The sequence below is a fragment of the Pongo abelii genome, chromosome 2, assembly GCF_028885655.2.
Source record: "Pongo abelii isolate AG06213 chromosome 2, NHGRI_mPonAbe1-v2.0_pri, whole genome shotgun sequence".
Taxonomy (NCBI): domain Eukaryota; kingdom Metazoa; phylum Chordata; class Mammalia; order Primates; family Hominidae; genus Pongo; species Pongo abelii.
In genome coordinates this window covers 107,152,992-107,174,431 of record NC_085928.1, presented here as the reverse complement: position 1 = coordinate 107,174,431, position 21,440 = coordinate 107,152,992, and the positions used below count along the sequence as shown (strand labels likewise).

Sequence of the window (21,440 nt, the reverse complement as noted above, 5' to 3'; positions counted from 1 at the left end):
AGCTAGAATAATCATATTAAAAGGAGCTGTAGGCTGGGTACGGTGGCTCACATCTGTAATCTCAGCACTTTGGGAGGCGAGGTGGGAGGATTGCTTGAGTCCAGGAGGTCAAGGCTGCAGTGTGAGCCATGGTTGAACGACTGCACCGCAGCCTGGCAATAGCGTGACTCTGTCTCAAAAAAAAAACAGAATTGTAGAGGTTCCCTATCAAAGCTATCATTTTACATGTGTATGCATGGACATAGAGTGTGCAATGAATGGAGACTGGCGTGGGGTGAGGGATGAGAAATTACTGGGTACAATGTACATTATTTGGATGATGGTTACACTAAAAGCCCAGACTTCACCACTATGCAATATATCCATGTATCAAAACTGCACTTGTACCCCTAAATTTGTACAAATAAAAACATTTTTAAGCCATCATTTTACAGATGTAAAAAACTCTGAGGCTTAGAGCTATTAACGGATTTGCTCATGGCACAGAGCTATATCAGCTGAGATCTAACACAGCTATTTATTGGTGGAAGCCATGCTTTTACATCCTGTCAGATTATTCACCTGCCCTGCTGATGGTATGAAGCCAAGTAGGGAACAAATCATCCTTAGTGTCATTCTTGAGCACAGAGGGCAGGGATTCGAATGTCCAGATGCCACACCAACATTTTATTTCAGGAGAGAAGATGCAGGCTTTTTCTACTGGTCTTTTAGACATATGAATTCTTGACTCTGATTTTGAAATGACATTGTATTGGAAAACTTGTGCTTCTGAATATTGCTCATTCCCAGGGTTTTGTACTGACATTTTTCATGTAGTTAGGTTTATCTCTCTCTATGTAGTTAGCTTTGTCTCCTTCTTTTTTTTTTCTTGAGACGGGGTCTCGTCCCTAGCCCAGGCTGGAGTACAGTGGTGGATCACAGCTCACTGCAGCCTCGAAATCCCTGGCTCAAGCCATCCTCCCATCTCAGCCTCCCAAGTAGCTGGGGCCACAAGTGTATGCCACCACGCCTGGCTAATTTTTTTTATTTTTTGAGAGATGGGGCCTCACCTTGTTGCCTAGGCTGGTCTCAAACTCCTAGGCTCAAGCGATCCTCCTGCTTCCACCTCCCCAAGTGCTGGGATTACAGCCATGAACCACCACACCTGGCCCAGCCTTGTCTCTTTCTAATGAGCAATAAGAACTGAGAGGAAGAACATGCTCCTTGAGGGGCACAGCACTTGTTATATGAATTTCCTATCAAAAATTCAGTTTTAATCTCCTTGTTCAAGTTATGTTGTGGATAATGCTGTTAAATTTGGACACCAATTAGGTGAATTAGAGAGCTTGATGCTGCCTGACATGTAAGTCGGGAAAGAGAGTTGGAGGTACAGCCTGGACTATCCGTTACTAGCCAAGCAGCATTGATCATGTTCACCCTAAGGCTTCTGGAGCTTGGCTGGCTGGCTGGCTGACTGGCTCGCCAGGTACATTTAAGAAGCCTGTGCTTGGGGATGTTTCTTAACTGCAGACAGTTCCTTTATTATTCTGTACATGAGACTCCATTGTTTGCCCCTTAGCCCCACCCTGTTTAGCTTGTAGGCTAGTTGATGGAAGATGAGACCACATTGTTTTTCTAAAGGTGTGTTCCTAGCCCTTCCCAAATTACAAGCATGGCAGCTACCTTTCTGCTTTCGAACTTGTTGAGTATTGGCACTGTCATTGCCTCTTTGGCATGGAACCAGCCAGCTGGCCTGTGGTTAGCTTAGGAAGACCTTAGGAAGAACATCCAAGCAGCTGATTACATCACCGCTTTTTTCCAGTTGGGGACAAAAGTGAGTGAACCAAGGTGGGTGAACTAAGAGTTAACAAGCATTTTCTGTAAAGGGCCAGGTAGTAAATATTTAAGAATTTGTGGGTAATATAGTTTCAGTTGCAGCTACTTAACTCTGATGCTATAGTGCAAAAGCAGCTATACACAATGTATAAATGAATGGGTGTGACTGTGTTCCAGTGAAACTTTACAAAAGAAGCATGAGCTGAATCCGTTGCCTATAGTTTACTGACCTCTGTTATATACTGATAGGGCCTCTAAGGCTTTTGAAGTAGGTTTTATTTTTATTATTTATTGCTCTAGCATATACTTCTGTAGTTTCAACACAGTATTTAGGAATTGAAGCATTTCTTGTTAAAGAATACAGATGAACCAGAAGTGAAAAAAATTTTCCCAGCTTACTACAGGTGATCATGGGACTATACTGATTAGTGAGTGAGTAAGTAACATAGAAGTTATTGTTAAATTTAGCATCTCATTTGTAAAGCCTTTGCGCTGTGCTGGAACTTGAAGCAGAATGTTTCCAAAGTCTTAACTAAAGACACCATGCTCCCATTCTGCCTCAGTTGAAGCTGAAGATGCTTAGCTGCTGGCAGAATGGCAGGCCAGAGACCCTGATGGCTCTTACTTTCCAGTGAAGCAGTCTGTGTTCAGGGCCTTGAAGGTAAAGGTCAGAGCTTGGGCTTTTGGAAGGCAAAATAGGGGATCTGTAGTTCAAATATGACCCAATATAATGGTATATGTGGGCAGAGTGTTCTGAATAGCTGATCAGAACACAAAAATGCTTTTCACGCCTGTAATCCCAGCACTTTGGGAGGCCAGGGTGGGTGGATCACCTGAGGTCAGGAGTTCGAGACCAGCCTGACCAACATGGTGAAACCCCATCTCTACTAAAAATACAAAATTAGCCAGGCATGGTGGCGCATGCCTGTAGTCCCAGCTACTCAGGAGGCTGAGGCGGGAGAATCGCTTGAACCCAGGAGGCAGAGGTTGCAGTGAGCCGAGATCACGCCATTGCACTCCAGCCTAGGCAACAAAAGTGAAACTCCATCTCAAAAAAAAAAGCTTTCAAAAAATAAGTTCAAGAACAGATAGATACTTGTACACCAGTGTTCATAGCAGCATTATTCACAATAGCCAAAAGGTGGAAGCAACCCAAGAGTCTACCACTGGGTGAATGGATAAACAAAATATGGTATATGGCTGGACACAGTGGCTGACGCCTATAATCCCAGCACTTTGGGAGGCCAAGGCAGGCAGATGGCATGAACCCAGGAGTTTGAGACCAGCCTGGGCCACATGGCAAAACCTTGTCTTTACAAAAAATACAAAAATTAGCCAGGCGCGGTGGTACACACTTGTAGTCCTAGCTACTTGGGAGGCTGAGGTGCGAGAATCACCTGTGCCCCGGGAGGTCAAGGCTGCCGTGAGCCATGATTATACCACTGCACTTCAGGCTGGGCAACAGCAAGACCCTGTCTCAAAAAAAAAAAAAAAAAGTATATACATACAGTGAAATATTAGCCTTTAAAAAGAAGAAAATTCTGCTGCAACATGGGTGAACCTTGAAGACATTACACTAAGTGAAATAAGCCAGTTACAAAAGGACAAATGTGTGATTCCACTTATATGAACTACCTAGAATAGTCAAATTCATGAAGACAGAAAGTGGAATGATGGTTGCCAGGGGCCGGGAGGAGGGGGAATGGAGAGTTACTGTTTAATGGGTATAGTTTCAGTTTGGGAAGATGAAGAATTCTGGAGACAGATAGTGGTGATGGTTGTAGAATGTACTTAATGCCACAGAACTGTACACTTGAACATGGTTAAAATGGTAAACTGTATGTTATTTATATTTAATCCAATTTTCAAAAGATAATTAGCTCAAGAAGACTTGTTACCAGCTGGGCAAGAGAGATCGCTTATAGTGCTTTGTGACTGTAGACACTAAAAACAGAATTTGTCTCTCTGTTGAAACCCAATGATTAGAAACATCTGATGCTAAGGAGTGATCTTTCCTACTCTTTATTTTTGTACTTGGCGCCTCAGCTGTTAAGAGCCAAATTGTATTAGCTCAGCCCTGTAGCTGCACTTCAAATGGTCACTTAAAAGGAATTGCCTTCTAAGAGGTACATATTTAGGAGATTCAGATGTGTTGTGAGCTTATTTTTCTTGGGTTGGTTTGTAAGCTCTAAATGTCGTGTAACCTTGACAGAGCTATTCTGAGGACCAGCAAAACAAGCCGTGCTAATATGTCTTCCAAGTAAAGGTGTGTTGGCATCATCTGCAAATTACAAATAGCTTTCAAACCTATATTTCTACCCCATTTGTCCTGTGGGTCCTCATACTCATTATGTCTAAAGTGAACACCCTTGCCCATCTTTTGTTTGTGTTAGGAGGGCACACAATCCGTCTAGTCGTGCACAGTTGAAACTCTGGGATTGTCTTTGGCTCATCCTCTCTTATGTGTATTTTGTGACACTTATTACAATAGTAATTACATAATTATTTATGGTGTTGTAACTCCACAAGAGCAGGGCTGTGACTGAATTATTTACTGAGGTATCTACATAACAGCTGCTTAGTAAACCACTGTCCTAATTGAGATCCTCTTTATCTTTTACCTAACCCAGGATTTCTTTAACTTCACTAGCATGTTGAGAGAATTCTTACCGACCCTCTAGGGAATGAGCCTTGGGCTACTAACAGATTGTTTTTCCCCAGGCTTAATTCCGATCTTATTCTGCTCTGAGTGGCTTCTCATTTCATTTTCATTCAGCAGGATGCTCAGCAGGTATGTCAGCACCTTCCATGTGCCAAGTACTGTTCTAGGTGCTGAGGGTGCAGCAGTGAGCAGAGTAGGCCAAGCCTTTTTGAGTATGAGCTTGCATCCTAGTGGAGTGGCAGACAATAAACAGATGGAAGATGTCCAGTGGTGATCAGTGCCATGAAGAAAAGTAAAGCAGGAGCCAGCCTCTCTTAATAGAGATCTAAATGAAGTGAGGGAGCAATCCATGAGGATATCTGAAGGCAGAGGGAACAGTAAGCACGGAGCCCTGAGGCAGGAGCACACTTGGTGTTTTGGGGAAACAGCAAGAAGCCAGAATGGTAAGGGCAGAGTGACCAAGGAAAAAAATGGAAGGACACGAGGTCAGAGAAGTAGCCACCCAGCCCAGCACAGTTCCTTGCATGGTATGGTATGGCTCAATAAATATGTTGTGAATGAATGAATGAAACCAATCAATAATTATGTATTTATGGATAAAGAATCAGGGCAGGGTGTTAGAGGTATACCTAAGGTATAGAAAGTTAGGATGCACATTCCATGGTTCATGAAGACAGCACTGCGTTTTGCTTGCACTTTCCCCTTCTGCGGTTTAGGAGAGATGATGATAATGGCCAGACCCAGAAGACTAATTCTGACTTGTTCTTGAAGGAAATTCTGTTCTGCACACAGTGACAATCAGAGGTTAGAAACTTGTCAGCGGAGCCAGGAGCCGAGCAGAGCTGCTCAGCTCTTGGTGGTTGTAAAATGTGCCTCTACCTCATGTTGGGGAAAGCTTGTGTTTTCCATGTATATGGCTTAGCATTTTAAGTAATCAAGATGTCTGAGGGGTAATGGGAATGCAGGAGCAGCAGGTGGTGGCTAGTTTTCTGCAGGATTTAGGAAAGGACTGCTGATTTAACTGAATCTCTGATTATTCTAAGCTGCTCATAGAAATCCGCCAGTCACTGCTGTCTCAGACGTCAGAGGGAGAAGCTTAAGCATGTTCTGTTGTTGACAGCCATTCTGGTTGACTTCTCTAAGACTGCCAGCTGTATTCTTGATATTCAGAATCCTGCAGATGTGGCCCCTCTCTTCTATTCTCCCCTGCTTTCCCACGGTGTCCTCTTGCGTCAGCTGGCCATCTCTCTATGACTGTGTTCTCCTTCCTCTGGGCCTTTGCTCTAGTGTTCCTTTGGCTTGGCGTATCTGCTCACATCTGCCAAGCAGAGCCCTATCCGTGCTTCAAGCTTTCTTCCATATTTTCTTCCTTTGCTTTTTTTCCTTTTTCTTTCTTCCCTTGCTTTCCCTTTCCCTTTCTCTTTCTCCTTTTTTTCTTTTTTCTTTTTTTGGGGTCTCGCTCTTGCCCAGGCTGGTGCAGTGGTGCAGTCATAGTTCATTGTAACCTTGAATTCCTGGGCTCGAGTGATCTTCCCACCTCAGCTTTCTGAGTAGCTGGAACTACAGGTGTGTTGCCACCACACTCAGTTAATTTAAAAAGAAATTTTTTTTTTTTTTTTTTTTTGGTAGATACAGGGTCTTGCTTTGTTGCCCAGGCTGGTCTCGAACTCCTGGCCTCAAGCGATCCTCCCGCCTCGGCCTCACAAAGTGCTGTGTAGCCACGGTGCCCGGCCCCTTCAAAGTTTCTTTTCTCAAAGGGACCCATGCCCTCTTTCTTGTGCTCTGTCCTATCACAGTGGGGGGTTGTGTGAAGTCCCATCTCTCTGAAGACAGTCTTCTCATATACCTCCAGGTGTAGTTCATCTCCCCCTCTTCCACTGCACGTTAACCCCTCATTACTTAGTGTTGTCATTGGACTAATAGCGTCAGCATCACCTGGGTGGGGGCCTGTTCGAAGTGCAGAATTTCAGGTCCCGCCCCAGACCTACTGAACTAGAATCTGGTGCTTCTTACATCCTGTGCACATTAAAGTTTGAGAAACATTGCCACCATACATTGGTCCTACACCCCTTACTGGTCTGAGCAGGATGTAGATGGTTCGAGTGTTTTTGTTCCCCTCTAGATGTTGAACTCCTGATTCGTGAGCCATCTCTTACCTAGTATGGTTCTTAGCATGTTTCAAGCACTTAAAAGTATTTACTGAATTACCCTAACTAACCCCTGACCTTATGTTTGAGATGCTTCTTCAGTCAACATACTATCTAAGTGCATTTACCTGCGTTTGGTGATTTGTAGGTGCATGAGACACCCTGCCGTGAATGGGAGTCAGCCTCTGTCTTTGGCATTTATAGATGAGTGGGGAAGATAGATATGCACCAATTATTAATAATTATGAGAAAAGGCAGAGTCTGATAAATTCTGTAACTGCATAGGCATCACCAGAGGCCTAAGGGAACATCAAAGGAGTAGCCGATATTTACAGTTCTGAGGGTTTGTGACTGTTTCATGGAAAGGATGGTATTTAGTTGGTACATTGCAAGATGAATAGGACTTTGACAGACAGGCACAGTGGAAAGAGGCATTCCAGGCCAGGGGAGAGTGTTCAGAGGCCCAGGCATGAAAGTACACCTACAGTGTTTCTTAAATAAGTAAGACATAGAGGAGCAAGGTGGAAGGTGGGATTGGAGAGGTAGGTTGAGTACAGACTGTGTACTCCTTAAATTTTCATGGTGAGGAGTCTAGACTGCTAAGAAACACCTGCAAATCAGTTGAAGTTGGTACAGTTACATGTTCAATGGTTTTTGAGGACTCTGCCCACTTGTCTCCCTTCCTCCGCTCCCATTCTACCTTGCTGGATATGAGTGGTAGGAAGTGGGGGGAGGGTTTAGAAGAAGTGGGTAGCAGCTTGAATGTTTTAGCCAGCTGTTTATATGGGACTGGAGCCCCAAGTCCTTTTTTAGTGTCAGCTGGTCAGCTACTTCCTTCCTCACCCCCTTCCTGTGTCACTACCCAGTGGGGCACTCTAAAGCAGAGAGACCAAAGCTCCATCACAGAGTGTTCAAAGAGTGTGCTCTAAAACGCTATCAAAAACTGCAGACTGAGCCCAGTATGTTTTATTATACTTGCCATCAGTTTCTTAACCCCAAGAGTTTATGAGGACTCATCATTTCTGCTTGTGGTAGTATTATATGAACCTGTGTCTCTCTGCCCATATTCTAGACTGGCAGTCAGGCCATCAGCATTCAAGGTGAAAGAATCCCGCCAGCTTCCATTTCCTTATATGCCATCTTGTTAGAAACCCACAAAGTAGCTAGTGTGGTCTGTTTATTTCTTCAGGACTGGGAATGCACTGTTACCCTGGGAGTCAAGCCCTCCACAAATTGACCCTAAGCCTCACCATCTTTTTCTTGAGCCTTTTACTTCAGCCAGCCGAATTTTCAGATGAGATGAGAAGGTCATGCTTTTCCACCTTTGAGCTCCCACTTTGACCAGCTCTGCCAGTCCTGAGCCAGAAGGTCAACAGTTAAAAAGAAGAGGTAAAATTCATCAGAAATTTTGTTACTTGTTTGTATCTCAGATGAAGGCTATTTTTAGATGAAATAGGCTTTAGAATTCATTAAATACAACTGAGTATGAGGCACTATGTTAAGTACTAGGATATAACCTTCCTTTCTTTGGGAAGAATATTCAGCCTGGATGGAGAGACATTCATTAGGGATAGTATAATGTGTGCTATAGTGGAGGCTTGTACCAAGTGCCACAGAAAGGAGAGAGCTGACTGCCTGGAAGTCAGAGGCCCCTCAGAGGAGGGAACATTTGAGCTGAATCTTCAAGAATGAGGAATAATTCACTGGGCGCATAAAAATGAGGGGATAAGAATCCAACCTGAGGGAACAAGACAATTTCTGGGAATTGCCAACAGTTTTTAGAAGAGAGTCATGGTGGGGGATAAAACTGGATGGGGGCCAGGTGCAGCGGCTCACACCTATAATCCCAGCACTTTGGGAGGCTGATGCAGAAGGATGCCTTAAATCCAGGAGTTCAAGACCAGCCTGGGCAACAAAGTGAGACCCCATCTCTACCAAAAATAAAAAAATTAGCCAGGTACCTATAGTCCCAGCTACTTGGGAGGATCACTTAAGCCCAGGAGTTCGAGGCTGCAGTGAGCTATGATTGTGTCACTACACTCCAGCCTGGGCAAGAGTGAGACCCTGTCTCTGAAAAAGAAAAAGAGAAAAAAACCTGTTTAGGATTTGGATCTGACTTGTAGGCAGTAGGGAGCCCCCTAAAATGGGGACTGACATGACCAGACTCAATTATATGTTGAGTTGACTCATTCCAAAACATCATGTATTCAACAAATACTGAATATTAATTTCTGACTATTCCAGGAAACATGAAACATACGAAGATTGCCCCCTTGGTGGAGCCCATATTTTAGTAAGGATAGATAAGTTAGTTATATCAGGCCACCACCATTTGCTCTTGTCAAGGTTACTAATGACCTCCACAATACAGAGCTAGTTCATAACCACACAGATCTCCATGTGCCACCTTTTATAGTCACATCAGCCCCCTCCCACCCACCATCTCTAATCTCTGGCAACCATGAATTTGTTGTCTCTCATTTTGAAATTGTTGTATAAATGAAATCGTAGAGTTCGTGACCTTTTTTCACCCAGCCTAATGCCCATGAGGTCCATCCAAGTTATTGTGTGTATTCATCATTTTTTCCTTTTTATTTCTGAGTAGTAGTCCATGATATGATTGTACCATAATTTGTCTAACCATTTCCAACCATCGAAGGACATTTTTCAGTTTTTAGGTATTATGAATAAAGCTTCTATGGATAGTCATGTACAGGATTTTGAGTGAACTTGTTTTCATTTCTCTGTAGTAAATGCCCAAGAGTAGAATTTTGTCATACAGTTTGTGTATTTTAATTTTAGAAGAAATTGTCAAACTATTTTCCAGAGTAGCGATATCATTTTGCATTCCCATTGGCATATATAAGTGTGGTGGTTAATTTTATGTGTCACCTTGGCTAGGCCCAGTTGTTTGGTCAAACACCAGTCTAGATGTTGCTGTGAAGATATTTTTTAGATGTGATTAACATTTAAATTAGTAGACTTTAGTTGAGTACAGTGGTATGTGCCTGTAATCCCAGCTACCTGGGAAGCTGAGGTGGGAGGATTGCCTGAGCCCAGGACTTTGAAACCAACTTGGGCAACATAGTGAGACCCCCATCTCATTTTAAAATAATAATAAGTTAGTAGACTTTCAGTAAAATCGATTACCTTCCATAATGTGGGTGGGCCTCATCCAGTCAGTGTAAGGCCTTAAAGAGCAGAAACTGAGCTTTCCCCTGAAGAAGCAGTTCTGCCTCAAGATTGCAAAATAGGCTGGGCGCAGTGGCTCACTCCTATGATCCCAGCACTTTGGGAGGCTGAGGTAAGAGGATTGCTTGAGCTCAGGAGTTTGAGACCAGCACAGGCAACATAGTGAGACCCTGTCTCCACAAAAAATAGAAAAATTAGCCAGATGTTGTGGCACATGCCTGTAGTTGCAGCTACTCAGAAGACTGAGGCAGGAGGATTGATTGAGCCTGGGAGGTCCAGGGTGCAGTGAGCCGTGATTGCACCACTGCACTCCAGCCTGCCTGACAGAGTGATACTGTGTCTCAAAAAAAAAAAAAAAAAAAGGTTGCAAGATAAAAACCCTACCTAAGTTTCCTGCCTGCTCACCTGCCCTGCAGATTTCTGACTCAAGACTGTAACATCAAATCTTATCTGAATCTTCAGCCTGCTAGCCATACTGTATATTTTGGATTTGCTAGCCCCCGCAATTGCATGAGCCAATTCCTTAAAATAAGTTTCTCTCTCTCTCCCCCGCATATCTCCTCCCTCTCTCTCTCTCTCTCACTCCCTGTCCTCTTTCCCTTCTCCATTCCCTTCTTCCCTCCCACTGTCTTCCCCTTTTCCCTTCTCTTCCCCTCTCCACTCATCCCTCACCATCTCTCTCTCCCCACCTCCTTCTTTTCCTTCTTCCTACTTTCTTCCCCATTAGTTCTATTTCTCTGGAAAACCCTGACTAATATGGGTGACCCAATTCTTTTGCATCCTCACCAGCATTTTATATATATATATATGTATATGTATATGTATATATATGTGTATATATGTGTATATATGTGTGTAGGTATGTATATGTGTGTACATATGTATATATGTGTATATATGTGTGTGTGTGTATATATATATTTAAATTCTCTTTATTTTTATTTTTTAGTAGAGATGGGTTTTGCCATGTTGCCCAAGCTGGTCTTGAACTCCTGGGCTCAAGACCAGCTGGGATTACAAGCATGAACCACCATGTTACAGGCATGAACCACCACACCCAGCCTAGCATTTTATATGATCACTGTTTTTTATTTTAGCCATTCTGTTAAATGAGTAGTGGTATCTCATTGTGATTCTTTTTTTTTTTTTTTTTTTTTTTGAGACAGAGTTTTGCTCTTGTTGCCCAGGCTGGAGTGCAATGGTGCGATCTCAGCTCACTGCAACCTCCGCCTCCCAGGTTCAAGTGATTCTCCAGCCTCAGCCTCCCAGGTAGCTAGGATTATAGGATGCGCCACCATGCCCGGCTAATTTTTGTATTTTTAGTAGAGATGGGGTTTCGCCATGTTGGTCAGGCTGGTCTCGAACTCCTGACCTCAGGTGATCCACCCACCTTGGCTTCCCAAAGTGCTGGGATTACAGTCGTTGAGTCACCGTGCCCGGCCTCACTGGGATTCTAATTTGCATTTTGCTAATGGGTAATGATGTTAGGCATCTTCTTATGTGTTTATTTGCCATTTGTATATCCTTTTTAATGAAATATCTTTTCATGTCTTTTGCCCATTTTCTCATTGGATTGCTTTTTTTTTTTATTGTTGAGTTTTTAGAGTTCTTTACATATTATAGATACAAATAGATCTTTGTCAGGTATGTAGTTTGCAGATATATTTTTTAGTATGTAGATTGTCTTTTAATTCTAACTGATTCTTTCACAGAGCAAAAGTTTTTCATTATGATTTAGTCCAATTTTGTTTTTTAATGGTTTGTGCTTTTGGTCTCATGTCTGAGAACTTTTCACCAAGCCCTAAGTCCTGAATATTTTCTGCTATATTTTATTCTAAAAGTTTTATAGTTTTAAGTTTTATGTTTAAATCTTTGATCCATTCTGAGTTAAGTTTTGCCTCAGGTGTGAGGTATAGGTTGAAGTTCTTTTTTTTTTTTTCATATGGATATCCAGTTGCTCCAGCCCCATTGATAGTTGAAGAAACTCTTTTCTCCATCTAAATGCTTTTGTACCTTTGTCAATAAGCAGCTAGCCATTCTTGTGTGAGGTTACCTCTGGGTTCTCTATTCTGTTCCATTGTTCTTTGTTCCTGTCCCTTCACCAATATGACATGGTCTTACTGTAGCTATGTAGTTGACCCTTGAACAATGTGGGGGTTGGAATGTTGACCACCCCCTGCCCCCATTCAGAAATCAAAGTGCAACTTTTGACTTTCCAAAAACATAATTACTAATAGCCTACTGTTGACTAGAAGGAAACCTTACAGATAACATAAACAGTCAGTTAACTTTGTTTTGTTTTGTTTCTTCTTCTTCTTTTTGAGATAGGGTGTTGCTCTGTCATCCAGGCTGGAGTGCAGTGGCATGATCATAGCTCACTGCAGCTTCGACCTCCCAGGCTCAAGCAATTTTCTCACCTCAGCCTCCTGAGCAGTTGGGACCACAGGTGCACACTACCACTACCATGCCCAGCTAACCATTTTATTTTTTTTTAGAGACAGGATCTTGCCATGATGCCCAGGCTAGTCTTGAACTCCTGGCCTCAAGCAATCCTTCTGCCTAGCCCCCTAAAGCAGTGGGATTACAGGTGTGAACCTTTGTGCTCAGCTTATTAACATATATTTTGTATGTTATGTGTATTATATACTGTATTCTTATGATAAAGGAAATCAGAGAAAATAAAATCTTATTTAAAAACTCATTGGCTGGGCGTGGTAGCTCACGCTTGTAATCCCAGCACTTTGGGAGGCCGAGGTGGGCAGATCATGAGGTCAAGAGATCAAGACCATTCTGGCCAACATGGTGAAACCCCGCCTCTACTAAAAATACAAAAATTAGCTGGGTGTGGTGGCATGCACCTGTAGTCCCAGCTACTCAGAAGCCTGAGGCAGGAGAATTGCATGAACCCAGGAGGCGGAGGTTGCAGTGAGCCAAGATCGCGCCACTGCACTCCAGCATGGCGACAGAGCGAGACTCTGTTTCAAACAAACAAAAAAAAACATAAGGAAGAGAAAATATATTTACTATTCATTAAGTGGAAGTGGATCATCATAAAGGCCTTCATCACCATCATCATCTTCACATTGAGTAGTCTGGGAGGAGGAAGGACAAGGGTTGGTCTTGCTGTCCCTGGTGGCAGAGGCGGAAGAAAATCTGTGTACAAGTGGACCTACACAGTTCAAGCCTGTGTTGTTCAAGGATCAACTGTACATTGTCATTTCTGTCTGACTTTTTGCTTTTTCATTTCTCCAAACATTTTTCTATATGGTACCAATTCTTTTTCCACCATTTGTTTTAGTTTCAGTGCCCGTATCATAGAAGAGTCCATGTCATAAAAGAAACCATGAATAATTGAAACTCTTTTGCCAAGTTGTCTAATGTCAATTTGTTTTCTGGCACTGCTTCTTGAATGTCTTCCTTGTTGTCCAGCACTGGTTTGGGAGCTCTCATCTCTATCAGGTTGTCTTCTATTAATTCCTCAGGTATAGTATCAATTAGCTGTTTAATTTCTCAAAGATCTATATCTTGAAACTCTTCACCCCTCACGTTTTTGCCATATTCATGATCTCTTCCATGATTGGCTATGTCATAAATCCTGTGATGTCGTGTACAACAGCTGAACAGCTTTCTCCAGCAGGAACTTACTGTTTCAGTCTTGATGGCTTTCACAAGCTTTTTCTATAACAATGATGGCATCTTCCATGGTATAATCCTTCCAGGCTTTCATGATGTTCTCTCTACTAGGGTTCTCTTCCATAGCATTGGCAATCCTTTCCATAGAGTACTGTGTATAATGAGCTTTAAAGGTCCTGTGACACCCTGATTTAGAGGCTGAGTTAGAGACATTGTGTTTGGGGGCAGGTAGACCACTTTGATGCCTTCATAGGTGAATTCTTGGGGTTCCAGATGGCCAGGGGCATTGTCCAATACCAAAGAACTTTAAAAGACCATCCCTTACTGGCAAGGTACTTCCTGACTTCAGTGACAAAACTTCAAAGGAACCAATCCAGAAAAAGTTTTCATCATCCTTATCTTCTTGTACAACCAAAAGACTGGCAGCTGGTGTCATCCTTTCCCTTCAAGGCTCAGGGCTTAGCAGCTTTATAGGTAAGCTCTCGTTCTGTCACCTAGGCTGGCTTCAAACTGCAGGGCTCAAGCAATTCTCCTGTCTTGGCCTCTTGTCTTGGGATTATAGGCATTAGCCACTGTGTCTGACCAGAATTTCATTCCCTTTTTAAATGGATTTTATTTATTTTATTATCATCATTATTTTTTGAGACGTGGCCTCTCTCTGTCACCTAGGCTGGAGTCCAGTAGCACGATCATAGCTCACTGCAACCTCAAACTCCTGGGCTCAAGTGATCCTCCTGCCTCAGCCTCCCGAGTAGCTGGGACTACAGGCACATGCCACTATGCCCAACTAATTTTTAATTTCTTTTTTGTAGAGATGAGCTCTATCCTGTGTTGCTCAGGCTGGTCTCGAACTGCTAGCCTGAAGTGATTCTCCCACCTCAGCCTCCCAAAGTTCAACTTTTATTTTTTTAGAGCAGTTTTAGTTTCACAGCAAAATTGAGTGAAAGGTACAGAGATTTTCCTTATATCCCCTATCTCTACATACACACATACAATGGCTAACAATGTTGAACATCTTTTCATGTGCTTGTTGGCCATTTGCACTTTATTCTTCTCATTCAAAATTGTTTTAGCTATTCAAATTCCTTTGTCTTTCATATAAATTTTAGAATAATATCATTTATAGCTATAAAAACAATCTTGCCGGTAATCCCAGCACTTTGGGAGGCCAAGGTGGGAGGATCAGTTCAGGCCAAGAATTCAAGATTAGCCTGGGCAACATAGCAAGACTCTGTGTCTCCAAAATAAAAAATTAGCTGGGTATGGTGGTGTGCATCTTGTAGTCCTGGCTACTCGGGAGGCTGAGGTAGGAGGATTGCATGAGCCCAGAGTTTGAGGCTATAGTGAGCTATGATTATGCCACTGCACTCTAGCCTGGGCAACAGAGCAAGACACCCAAGTCCTGTACATTGGTTTGTTAGATTTACACATAAGTGTTTAATTTTTTTAGTGATTGTAAATGTAATTTTATTTTAAATTTTGGTTTCCAAGTGTTACTTGCTGGTACATGGAAAACACAACTGATTTTTGTATGTTGATCTTGTGTCTTGTAACTTTGCTGAACTTACTTATTAGTTCTAGGATTATTTGTTTTTTGCAGACTGCTTTGGATTTTCTACATAAACCATAAATAATGTCAGGCCGGGTGCCGTGGCTAACACTTGTAATCCCAACACTTTGGGAGGCCGAGGCAGGTGGATCGCTTGAGCTCACAAGTTCAAGACCATCCTGGGCAACATGGTGAAATCCCATCTCTACAAAAAATACAAAAATTAGCTGGGTGTAGTGGTGCGCACCTGTAGTCCCAACTACTTGGGAGGCTGAGGTGGGAGGATGGCGTGAGCCCAGGAGGTGGAGGTTGTAGTGAACTAAGATTGGATCACTGCACTCTTAACTTGGGTGACAGAGGGAGATCCTGTTTCAAAAAAAAAAAAAAGAAAGAAAAAAACCATAATGTCATCAGCAAATAGGGATAGTTTATTTCTTATTTTCTGATTTGTATTCCTTTTATTTCATTTTGTTGCCCTACTGAGCTTGCTAGAACTTCCAAGAGTGTGTTAAATAGCAGTGGTAAGAGTGGACATTCTTGCCTTGTTCAGCATCTTAGGGGTGAGCGTTCAGTGTTTTACTAGAATACTAGAAGTTTTTTGTAGATGTTCTTTGTCAAGTTGAGGAAGTTCCCCTCAATTCCTAGTGTTCTGAGAATTTTTATCATGGATGAGTGCTGAATTTTGTCAAGTGTCTTTTTTTTGTTTGCATGGAGAGGGTCGTTTCACTTCTTTTTTCTTGAGTCTATTAATATACTGGATTACATAGATTTATTTTCAAATATTAAGTCTGCCTTAACCCGGATAAACCCTATTTGGTTATGGTATATAATTATTTTTATATATTACTGAATTCTGTTTGCTGATATTTTGTTAAGGATTTTTGCATATATATTCATGAGGGATTTTGGTCTGTCCTTTTCTTTTTTTATACTGTCTGTCTGGTTTTGGTACTAGGGTAATACTGCGTAAAATGAACTTGGAGTTATCCCTTAATCTTCTATTTTCTGGAAGAGATTGTTTAAAATTGGTATTAATTCTATTTTAAACATTTGGTAGAATTATCTGGTGAAACCATATGGACCTGTAGATTTCTTTTTCAAGCATTTTAAAATTACAGATTTCGTTTTCTTGTTAGTTATAAGGCTTTTCAATTATTCCCCCATCTTGGGTAAGTTGTCATTTTCAAGAAATTGGTCAATTTCATCAGTTGTCAAATTTATGTGTAGAGTTGTTCATAGTATTCTCCTGTTATCATTTTTATGATTGTGGGGTCTGTAGTATATTGACTGTTTCATTCCTGTATTGGTGATTTGTCTTTTCTGTCTTTGTCAGTTTTATCAATATTTTCAAAGAAGCATCTTTTTGTTTCATTAGTTTACTGTTTTCCTGTTTTTAATTTCATTGATTTCTGCTCCTTTTAATTTCCTTCCTTCTGCTTGCTTTGAGTTTATTTTTTCTCTAGTTCCTTGGAGAGGTAGCTTGGGTTATTCACTTGAGACTTTTCTAATGTAAGCATTTAGTGTCATAATCTCACCACTGCTTTAGATATGTTGTATTTTCACTTTCATTCATTCAATGTATTTTTAAATTTCCGTTCCTTTTTTAGAGACTCCTTTTTGACCTATAGACTATTTCGAAGCATGTTGGACCTTTGATGGATTCATGGGTTTATTTTCCTAATTTACAGATATTATTTTCTATGTATCAAATATTGCAAAATGCAAATATCATTGTAAGAGAGGAAACATTTTTGACATGGTCAAATTCCTGCCCTTGGGGATTTTACATTGTGTTGTGTGTAGCTTTTAATTCATTCATTTTCACTGATGAATAATGTTCCATTATATGAATATAAGAAATTAGGATTCTCCTCTCAATGGTTATTTAGGTGGTTTTTTGTTTTGTTTAGTTTTCTGCTTTTCTGAATAGTGATGTAAACATTTTATTACATATTTTCTGGAGCGTATGCATCTAAGGTATATAGCTAGGAGTTAAATTGCTAGGTCATTGAGTATGTGCGTGTTCAACTTTTCATGATCATGTTAGTATTGGCATTATTTTTCAAAGTGGAAATTGTATAAATTTACATACATTCTAGCAGTGCTTAAGAGCTCTTCTGTCCATCCACATCATCATCAGTTTTGGGTATTATTGGACTTCCTAATTGGACTTCTCCTGGATGTGAAATTATATCTCATTGTGATGCTAGCATTTCCCTGATTATTACTGAAATTGATCATCTTTTCCTTTGTTTTAGACCATTCTGTTTCATTGTCTATGAAATACCTAGTTTTAGGTAAGCTTAAAGCTCACTTTTTTTTTCAAATTATGATTCGTTGATTTATTAGAGTTCTTTATGTACTCTGGATACTAATTATTTGTTGGTTTTATGTTTGCAAATATCTTTTCTCACTTGTAACTTGTCTTTTTTTTGAGATGGAGTCTCGCTCCGTCACCCAGGCTGGAGCGCAGTGGCAAGATCCTGGCTCACTGCAACGTTCGCCTCCCAGGTTCAAGCGATTCTCCTGCTTCAGCCTCCCGAGTAGCTGGGATTACAGGTGCATGCCACCACACCCAGCTAATTTTTTATATTTTTGGTAGAGACGGGGTTTCAGCATGTTGGCCAGGCTGGTCTTGAACTCCTGACCTCAAGTGATCTGCCCATCTCAGCCTCCCAAAGTGCTGGGATTACAGGCATGAGCTACCACACCTGGCCTGGACAGAAGTTCTTAATTTTACTGTAGTCAAATATTGAAGTCTTCTCTCTTAAGGTTAATGCTTTTTGAATTCTTGTTTAAGAAATCCTAATCTCAAGGTCAAAAAGACCTACAATATTTTCTTCCAAAATTTTGAAGTTTTGCCTTTAATGCTTAAGATTTTTCTTCTTTTTTTTTTTTTTGTATTTTATAAAAAAAATAGAGACAAGGTCTTGCCATGTTGCCCATGCCAATCCCAAACTCCTGGGCTCAGGCAGTCCTCCCACCTCGGCCTCCCAAAGTGTTGGGATTATAGGCGTGAGCCACTGTGCCTGGCCATTAAGGCTTTTTTCTATCTGGAATTGATTTTGGAGTGTGATATGAAGCAGAAATTCAATTTGATTTTTTTTCCATGTGGATAACTAGTTGTCCCAACACCATTTTTTAAGTGGACTCTCTTTTCCATATTATCTGCAATGCCATTTCTGTCATTTATCAAGTTTACATATATATGGGATGTATTTCTGACTGCTTATTCTGTTCATTTGGTCGGTTTGTTTCAGTACCACAATTTCCTAATTTCTATTGCTTTATAAGTGTTGACATCTGATAGGGCAGTTCTGCCTACCTTATTCTTTTAAATTTTTTTTAGGGATTAATTTTTCCCTACTGCTTCTCCATTGTATAGACTTATTCTTACCCAACAGCTTCATGGCCTTTATGATTCAAATATGTGCCTCAATAAAATTATGGATTACTACTTATCATGCACTTTCAGCATCCTTTGTGACTGTGTTAAAGCTTAATCTTAACCCCACTAATCCCAAGGGCATTCTTTCCATGCAGTCTGGGCACTTAACTGTTCTTAATGCTTTATTTATATTCATTATGAGCTCCTGAAGGTAGGAACAGTAGTATCAAAATGTTTTCCATCAAAGAGAAATCTACTCTGGGTATATCTTTTACTTTCTTTGGGAACACCTGTCTCAGATTACTCCCAACTCAGATTTTGCTGGGCTGCTTTACTGTTTGAATGCTGAGCCCCACCTGCCTGTGGTAGGGAACAGAATTTGTGTTGAGCAGCCCTGTCTGAGGTAGCAGAGCTGGTGAGGACCTTCTGATTCCATCCAGTCTCTATGCCACATTGCCTGTCTGGTGGACCTAACATTCTCTGCTACCTCCAGACATCTTCCTGCTTCTCTTCTCATTTCCTTTCTGTGTACCTCCCTTCTGTGTCTTCTTTGCTGATACATCCTCTACTAGCTGATCTTTAGATGTTGAAGTTCTTCAAGGCTGTCTTATAGCCTCTTTTCTTCACACTTCGAGTTCTCTCCCTAAGTGATCTTTTTTCTGTCTTCACTGATTATTTCCAAAAGTGTTATTTGAGCCCAGACTTACCTCTGTATTCCAGACTCGGCCATCCACTTTCTACATAGTCTCTGTTTAGATGCCTCCCAGGCACTCGGTGTCAGCTTGTCCAAAACTTTATTTGGTCATTTACTCCTGACTTTGTCCTTCTCTGTTGTTTCTGATCTAAGTATATGGCACCTCCACATGCCAGATAGCACCAGTAACCTGGAAGTCATCTTGATACCTCTTTTCCCTCACTCCCACATCTACTCAGTCACCAGGTCACAGCGGTTCTAAGGTCAGCATCTTTCCTGAGTCTGACTTCTCCTTTCCCACTGCCACCATCCAGGCCGAGCTCAGCTCTTCTCTCTCTGGACCAGGCAGTGGTCTCCTGGCTGGACTCCTAGCTGCTACTCCTGTCCCTCCAGTTCATACTCTATCTCCACAGAGTGGCCTGGTCAGCTTGGAATTTCTTCCTTAGTCCTTTTCCCCGGTTTCCTGATACTTTTTTTTTTTTTTTTTTTTGATCGGGAGTCTCGCTCTGTCGCCCAGGCTGGAGTGCAGTGACGTGATCTCGCCTCACTGCAAGCTCCGCCTCCCGGGTTCACGCCATTCTCCTGCCTCAGCCTCCTGAGTAGCTGGGACTATAGGCGCCTGCCACTTCGCCCGGCTAATTTTTTGTATTTTTAGTAGAGACGGGGTTTTACCATGTTAGCCAGGATGACCTCAATCTTCTGGCCTCTTGATACTTTTAAAGTAACACGTAGAATTCTTGAGTGTCCCATCTATTTAGTCAGCCTCACATCATATCACTTTGCTTTTCATAGCTGTTCTTGAATCATAGAAGGCACTGATCTCAAACATTTACCAAAGGAATAGTATTTTCATGATTTTAAAAACCAAGTATAGGCCAGGCATAGTGGCTCACACCTGTAATCCCAGCACTTTGGGAGGCCGAGGCGGGTGGTTCATGAGGTCAGGAGATCAAGACCATTCTGGCTAACATGGTGAAACCCCATCTCTACTAAAAATACAAAAAATTAGCCGGGCATGGTGGCAGGCGCCTGTAGTCCCAGCTACTCAGGAGACTGAGGCAGGAGAATCGCTTGAACCCGAGAGGCGGAGGTTGCAGTGAGCCGAGATTGCGCCACTGCACTCCAGCCTGGTGACAGAGCGAGACTCTGTCTCAAAACAAACAAACAAAACAAGTATAGTAGAGTTACAACATATGAACATTTAAGTTACCTGTTGACTGATATACCTAATCTCCTTCCCCCTTGTGTAACTCCATCACTTCTTTTAATTTACCAAACAAAGCTGTTGACAGGTGTTAAAGTTTCAGGGCCATAATAATAAAAAATAAAATAGAGGCAAGCAGGAGTACTGCATTTTCAGTCTTCAGAGTGTATTATGCAGAGCCCAGCTCAGGAAGAATTCTGTATCTACTCTTTGTAGAAGCCAAGGGGCATGAATGCTGAGTCTTTGCTAGTTTTAGTGGAAGTGGTTTAGTCTTTCTCATTTGAATTGATCTTTTTTTCTTAGAAGCAAATTTGGGGGTGTTGTACATACCTAGGAAGTCCCATGATTGCCCCAAATTTACTTTGTAGATGCTATTCATTGCAAATAATTTCACAGTGGTAGTGTGGGCATGGGCACTAAGTGTTTGTTGAATACACAAGGAGATCTCATGTCCTGATCTAGCCTCAGCAGCTTCCATGTGTATTCGTGGGTGTAGCTATTTTAGTGTAGAGTGTTTTGTGTATACCATAGGTTCATTTCTTTCTTTCTGTCCTATCTTGGACTTTGAACCTAACTCTAATACTTTAAATCTACTCTCTGATTCCATTTCATTGATAATATTTTATAAGAAGTATATTTTTAGAGGTGGGTATGTAGCAAAATGTGACTAAAGGTAGAGATGTATGCTAAATAGCCTTAAGTTTTCTAACCAACCAGTTATGTGTTTCTTACTGATGAATTTTTTTGAAAAAATTGTGTGGCACCAGTTCACATGTCTTTGCCACCTTAGAAGTGGGGAAGAGAGGAGATTTGAGGTAATTGCAGATCAGTGGAGAAAGTGGCCTTTGCATGGGCCTGTGTAATTCTAGATATTAATTATAGGAAACCCACTTACCCTCTTATATAGGCTATAGTTTATATTACATTTATTGGTAAGAAAATAATATTTTTATCTCCCATTCACTTTGTCCTCCCCCTGCCCCCCGAGAGGCTAGGTTTCATTATGTTGCCCACGCTGGCCTCAAACTCCTAGTAACTGAGATCCAAGGCATGTGCCACCATGCTTAGTTTAGTCCTTTTTTTAAATGGATGTTTTATTTTGAGATAATTGTAGAATCACATGCAGTGGTAAGATAATTCAGTGAAATCACACGTA

The 21,440-nt window shown here is 41.5% G+C and overlaps 1 protein-coding gene across 5 annotated transcripts in view; it reads left to right on the top strand.

The window, feature by feature from the left end:
• KLHL18 (kelch like family member 18) overlaps positions 1 to 21,440 on the top strand; it is a 61,977-nt gene that overhangs the window by 6,870 nt on the left and 33,667 nt on the right. The window contains exon 2 of one of the 5 annotated variants that reach the window (XM_054550892.2): positions 7,890 to 8,013. The exons of the other annotated variants lie outside the window; for them this stretch is intronic. The gene's annotated coding sequence lies outside the window, so the exon portion shown is untranslated. The remainder of the gene's footprint in view (positions 1 to 7,889; positions 8,014 to 21,440) is intronic. 5 annotated transcript variants of the gene reach the window in all.